We start from the raw sequence: 7,274 nt of genomic DNA on the forward strand, positions 1-7,274 counted from the left end.
CGAGCGGCAGCCCTCTACTGCTGTGCTTCGGCACAATTCATCTCGTGTGATGAGCTTACTTTCGGCCCTGTCCTAAGAAACTACAACAAAAGGCACCCTCAAGAATCAAGTTACGCCACTCCTTGCTCTCTGGTCTGAAAACACAAGTTGCCTGCTTTCGGCAGTCTCCCCGCTCCCCGCCCTCAGGTCTAACCCAGTCTTACCCAGTAAGAGAAAACAAACCAACCAACCTCGCTCTTCAAGCAAACAGGTCATCTTCCTATCCATTATTCTGGTCATCAGCTTCTTTTTCAGAATCTTCATTTCTTGTATTCTGTATGGTGGGGAAAGGAAAAACATGGTCCCTGGGATACCACGAGAATGAAGTAGGAAGGACGTGCACAGAAGATACACCGAGTAGCACTCTGAGATGTAACCCTGAATCTGTATGTTTATACACAAAACACATACATAAATATATACTTGTATCCATTGTTTTACAACTTCTTTACTACTTAAAAAATTTTTGGATCAGCGCAACACACGATCCCAGAATTCCTTTCCCCGGCGTGTAACGCAGGACAAAAGGTAAGAATTCGAGGAAGCTGGCAAAATCCGGCTGTATCTCAGATAAAGGGTAAGAGGCGTGTTACCTCGGCTTGGTGGGCTCCCGAAGTGGGCGGACATGGTGACGTTACTTCCCCTTCAGCAGCCGGCCCGCCCATTGGTCATCTCGGCAGGGCGGGGACAGGGCGGGGGTTGGAGGAGAGGAGCCGCCTTAGAGGTCAGGAATGGGGCTTGGCTTATGTAAATCTTGCAGCTTATGGGTACAATTCCCCGCGAGACACTTCCCGGGCTGTGGAAGTTTTCCGGAGAAGTTGCTTGGATTTTATTAGCAGAGTTGCTTGGATTTTATTAGCAGAGTCGTTTGGAGGGGCTGAGAGGCGTGGAAGGGGAGGGGGTGCGGAGGGTGGGTGGGGAGCGTGTGCGTACAGTGTAGGCGTCTAAGGCTGTACTGGGTGGCGGGAAACAGAACTCATACTTACCTGGCAGGGGAGATACCATGATCATTAAGGTGGTTTTCCTAGGACGAGGCTCACTCATTGCACTGCGAGTGTGCTGACGCCTGCGATTTCTCCAAATGGGAGAAACTCGACTGCATAATTTGTGGTAGTGGGGGACTGCGTGCGCGCTTTCCCCCAGCAATTCGTGTTACAAAACCAGATCTAACTAGTTAAACTGAACAAGAAACATAATGATTTCTGTGAGTGTGGTGTTTTTCGTCGTCTGGAAGCTATGAAACATGACTACTAGTACGGGAAAAAAACATTGGACGTGTGGTAAAATCACCCAACCACTACGGATAAAAGAAAGCTTCTTAGCTATAGACACTGAATTTCCGTGTTGGAAGTCTGTATTTTCCAAGAACAGAAAAGACTCTCTCATACTGCAGACACCCGCACGCAGGCAGAAAAAACGAGCGCATATCAAAAGTAAATGCATGAACTCGAAACAAATTATATACATTAAGTAAATTCGAAAGTAAGATATGTTAAGTTAGAATCGCCTTGTTTTTATTTACTACGTTGCAATAGGGGTGGTGCGGATTATCTTTTCCGTGTAATTTACAGGTTCCCCAATATGCTTCCCGTCCCGTTTCCCCTATCCCCCTCTTTCGTACTATTGTGGAGTCTGCCGGTGTAGTGACGTTTTTCTATTCGGATCTGTGATAAATTATTTTCCTGCGTGGAATTTGTTTTCACTGTGTTTCTCTGACGCACGATTATAGCGGAGGTGCTGGGTACCATGTAATCAAACGTTTTCGGTTCCGATCCGATATTAACAGAAGTAGAACACTTTCTGCTCAAATGAAACTGCCAGCGCCCCGCGATCTCAAAAAAAGGAACATCTCACGGCATCTCGAAGTCTGTTTGAGCATGTTCCGACCTTCCAGAGCAGCGGTAAGAGAGCAACTGGGAGAAGAGGAGAATAACAGTTTTGTGTTCTGGGGCGAGGATTTTCTCAGGACAAAAAACTAGGATCGCTCAGAGCGCAGGTGGAGTGGGGAGAAGCCCTAAACGCATTTGCTTGTCGTTCGTTTAGAACGGATTTCGTGTCTTTTCACCAGGTAGAAACCTAAGACGGCTGCGAGCACGCGAGTCAGGCGCCTCCTGCCATCGCAGGCTCGGGGCGGGATTAACGAGAGCGCTCGGCGGGAGGCCGCTCCTGGGTCCGCGGGGCTGTGCGCGGCCTGGCTCAGCGGCCGGAGCAGCAGAGTAGGAGGCAGAGGGTTCCGTGATGTAATGGTGAGCACTGTGGACTCTGAATGCAGGTGATCCGAGTTCAAATCTCGGTGGGACCTTTCTCTTTTACTAGAAGAGGATTTTTTTTTTACTTCTCAGACGGGACGTGCTTTCCCACTCCCACGTCCCGGAGAGGGGCGGTCCGCGCGCTCCATACGGACGGGGCGGGCAGGTGCGGAGACGAGCCCGCGGCATCTCCGCTGGGCCCCGGCGACTCTGCCCGTCGCTGGCCATCGGAGGCCCCGGGCCAGGCGCGCAGCGACCAAGCCTGTGGCACCCCGTCGCGGGGGCAAAAAACAGAGGCTGCGCCCACTGCGTCCTGCCCCGCGAGGGGGCTTCGCACCGCACGTCTTGTAACTAACTGCGCGCGTGTTCCTGTGAGTAAAAGGGTCGCGGTGCGGAGCTGTGACGTCGCTGAGCAGCCAGGGTGACAGCGTCTTAGCTTTCGGGTCGAGGTTTCCAGGCCTGGATGGCAAGTACTGTATTGTATTCAGGTGCCCTACCTTATTCCGAATTTTAATTGATTCTATTCCATTTTGTACCGATTTTTTTCAGAATTTCTCACTCTGAAGTCTAAATTGGACAAGGAAAGCCGCTGTTAGGCTAAGATTTGAGCCTTGACTCCAGGAAATCTCGTCGTTTCATTCCAAGGTCGGCCAGAAGAAGGAGGAAGGCCAAGGATTCCGGTGTCCGAGGACAGCAGGGATCCCTGACCCACCTCCACCCAGGCCTTTGAGACACTTGCAGATCTTAAGTCAAGGCTAGACTATAGTGAATATGCCTTGTTTGGTTAGATTTGAGTTGGAAACCACATTCATTTTTTATCATTATCAAATTAATCTTTTAAATGTCACTTCTAGACATTGAAAACACAATGTAACAAATGAACCTGTGTATGCCTTTTGTGGAACAAGCATATGGATAAGAACTCTCCGAAAAGACCATAAAACACAATAATTTATATATACCCCAGGACTGTGACAAAATTTTTAAAACTGCTTTTCTCAGTTGTGTTATTATTGGCATTGTTGGTAGTTCTTTATTCTTTTGTCTGTATAATGCGGGAGAAAACAAAGGAGACTGTAAAAGATATTGTATTTCTATTACGCCCAGTGTACTTAAAAACAAAAATACTGGTATTAGAGAAAAGAGATTCAGATGAAAGACGTTCAATAAAAAGCCTGTAGTTCGGGCTTCCCTGGTGGCGCAGTGGTTGAGAGTCCGCCTGCCGATGCAGGGAACACGAGTTCGTGCCCCGGTCCGGGAAGATCCCACATGCCGCGGAGTGGCTGGGCCTGTGAGCCATGGCCGCTGAGCCTGTGCGTCCAGAGCCTGTGCGTCCAGAACCTGTGCTCCGCAACGGGAGAGGCCACAACAGTGAGAGGCCCGCATACCACAAAAAAAAAAAAAAAGCCTGTAGTTCTGAATTTGAATTGTGAATGTGAATATATGTGAATACATAAATACAAATATGAGTATTTCCTAGCTCTGTCCACTGGAAACGTCCAGAAAGAAACCAATTCCAATGAGAATCTTTAGGTTACACAATTTGATTTGGGAATAACGTTTTGCATAAAAAGAAACCAGAGATTCTTAGAGAAATGACTGAGTCCAGGTCAGGGGCAGAAAATATTCAGGATGAGACAGAAGCACCTTGTCATACTGATATCAGGAAAGTTCTCAAAGACTATTAGGATCTTATCAAAAGGATGAAGGAGCCAGCTTAAAGTCACTTTCACTACTGAAAGAGAGGATAATTGGAGTATCAGTAAAGACTATATTGCCATGAATTGAAATACTTCAATGTGTTTGAAACTTTGAATTCATATTAGCACAGGGGAAAAAAAAAAGAAATTAACTGGTGACCACAGAGGATGCTTGGGGAATTGCTCATTAAGCTGCAGTTTTCTTTACAGAGGGTACCACTAAGTAACTAAACAGTATTTAGTGTTTAGGGGAAGTTTCTTTTTATACAAGTGTTCCACTTAAATAATACATGACCACGGAATATCACCCTTTTACTCCACATAATCAGTTAATGGATCTAGGCCTTGAAGTCCGAGGGCTGCTAATATTATTAGAAGAGACACACAGGACTTGATGTGCCTCCTGATCAGAGAGCATACACCACTTCTGAGGTACTCTTGCCAAGAGAGCAAATGTGAATCTACAGACGTGAATCTCATCAGTCTCTGTATCTGCCAGTCCAAAATAGGGGCCACTAGACACATATGGCTGTTCAACACTTAGAATATGGCTAGGAGGACTGAGGAAGTGGACTTTAATTATATTTAATTTATAATTCATGTGAATGTAAACCTAAAAGCTGAAGACATGCACAATATTCTTCTATTAAACACAACTTTAAAACTTTGGTAGAATTATATTTCCTTTAATGTGTAGTATTAATTAGCTATGTAGAAGATTGTATTGTTGTGTGCTTTTACTTTTCATTGTGGCTACTAGAAAAATTTTAATTACATATGTGACTTGCATTTTCATTACATTACAGCACTGCTGTAGATTCTACCACCAAAAAGAAAGTATGGAGGACAGAAGAAATGATTAAAGTACACCCAGTTATACAATTTAGATTGTCAGAATGCTACAGAACAAACAACTGTTTCTTCAACAAATGAATGATTAAAAAAAAAAAAGAAAAAAAGGACAGCAAGAGAGAGCTAGAGCAAGAGAGAGAAGGAGGAAGGAAGGAACAGAGGGAGGAAGGAAGGGAGGGAGGGAGGAAGAAACTGAGGGGAAACATATGTAAAAGACTTAAACACATATCCACAGTTTGTGGATTTTATTTGGATCCCAAGAAAGAATACTAACAAAAACAATAACGGGAAATTTGAACACTATTTTATGATATTAAAGATTTTGAATTAATTTATGAATAATTATAATGCTATGACGATAATACTTTCAAAAGGAGTCCTCATTTAGGGAAACATGCTGAACTAATTACAGATGAAATGTGATGTCTGAGATTTGCTTTGAAGAACATAGGAAAAGGTAAGTGAGTGGATTATAGTAAAACAAATTCAGCCATAAGTTGGTATTTGTTGATCGTGGCTGACAAAGATGGGGATATTCTGTTATATAATTCTGTCTATTTTGTGTACTATTGAAAATCTGCATTTGAAAAAGAATGATAGGAGAGCACAGGTCCACCTAGGATAATGGCAGCTGAATCTCCACATGCATTTCAGAGGGCTAGGGACTAACATAGAGAGTCAAGGACACCACTCAAAACCCTGCCCCAAACAACCAGGGGCCAGAGCACACTGTGGACTCCAACTGGTTTGTTTTTAACCCAGGTCTGGGAGCCACACAGCAGTAGAGGGAGCAGCAAAGACTCTGCACATAGAGGAGAGGTCAGAGGGAGGGCATACTCAGGAGGGAACCCTGGTAAAATTACTCACAGAAAAAGTATGTGGATAAACTCGGAGGATGCATGAGACCTGGTCGACTAAAGCTCTGGTGTCTGGGGAACTGACAGGAAGGGGTTCGACAGTGCAGAGGACCAGAGCATAACAGTCTTGGGGAGGCACAATTACTGGGATCAGGTGTGAGACCAAGCTGAAGGTAACATCCTTTGGATGCTTGTGGTGAAGAAAAAGAATGAAGCAACTGGTAGAAATTAAAGATCCTACTGGAAGAAACAGAATCCCAGAATCAGGAGACACACCATGGCTTTCCCCAAAAACCTTACATCTGCTAGAGTAACTACACAAGACAGAGACATCTAGACCTAAGAAATCGACTAAGCCACTCAAAGCACTCATCTGTTCCTACGTAGAACTGCAGTTTCTCATTCAGGTACACCTAGTCACGTTAAAATGAAAATCATACAGCAGACATTTATTCCAAGGTGACAGAAGAAAAAAGAACATAGAGAGTCAAATTTTTCAGCTCATAAAAAGGTTCCCTTCAAAATCAATCACACACACTCACAAAAATCAATCACAAAACATAGGAAAAATGTAAAATGGCATCCGTATCTGAATTGTTTCTGAACAAAGTATTTGTAGATACACACACACACACACACACACACACACACACACACAAATACGTGGGTAAAAGCTCCAAAATTTCACATAAGAAATACACAGCACAAAATAGAAGTAGACAAGAAAGAAGAAATGAGAAATTACAATTGGCAGAGATTAGAAAAAACTGAAGGAACAGAAAATTCTCTGAAAAAGAGGCTAAATGACAAGGTACATAAGGGATGATATTTATCTAAAATTATAAGGGACATTGAACTAAAAAATGAAAGTATCAAACAGAATAGAAATGAATAAAAGATAATGAGAAAGGATCAGAGAGAAAGTCATAGAGACCTGGGAGAAACAGAACTGGAATGGTCAACTCCTATTAGAGCTAAAAGATTTTTTTAAAAAAAGAAAAAATTTCCCGTGAAGCTCCAGACCACCCTTTGCCATCAATGAAAAGAAAATAAGTTTATATTCTACATCTCAACAGAACATAAAAACTGAGACCATATTATTTTAAAAATCAATAAGTTCATTGTGGACAAGTCCTTCGTATTCAGTCAAGCTGTCCATGTATCAAAGCAATAGAAAACAAGTATTAAATATGCCATACTTAGGGAGTCCTCATTCCATCATCAGGAATCTTTAAGGATAAACTCCACTCATCAAGAGCTGACTGAGGAAACTTTGAGTTTTGTACAGCTGGTCATCATTGAATATATGTAATTGTAGATTTAAGCCAGTGTGTCATGGACCCTGCTCTGGGGGCAGCCTGGGCATACCCTCGGGCCTCAGCAGGGAGGCTGCTGGCACTCCCAGGGTGGGGCAGCCATCCTGTGCCACTAGGGGGTCTAAAGGGCCCGGTGGGCCCCTCCTCCAGCTCCTACCGCCGGTTCCCTCATTTAAAAAAAAAAAAAAAAAAGACGGAGCTTCCCTGGTTGGCGCAGTGGTTGAGAGTCCACCTGCCGATGCAGGGGACACGGGTGCGTGT

General features: G+C 44.1%; 1 non-coding gene across 1 annotated transcript; it reads left to right on the plus strand.

Moving 5' to 3' along the window:
- Nucleotides 1-1,017: 1,017 nt before the first annotated feature.
- LOC136140711 (U1 spliceosomal RNA) lies at nucleotides 1,018-1,181 on the plus strand. Its single transcript, XR_010657651.1, has one exon. It is a non-coding gene; the product is annotated as a U1 spliceosomal RNA (small nuclear RNA).
- Nucleotides 1,182-7,274: the final 6,093 nt, after the last annotated feature.

The sequence above is a fragment of the Phocoena phocoena genome, chromosome 1, assembly GCF_963924675.1.
Source record: "Phocoena phocoena chromosome 1, mPhoPho1.1, whole genome shotgun sequence".
Classification (NCBI taxonomy): Eukaryota; Metazoa; Chordata; class Mammalia; order Artiodactyla; family Phocoenidae; genus Phocoena; species Phocoena phocoena.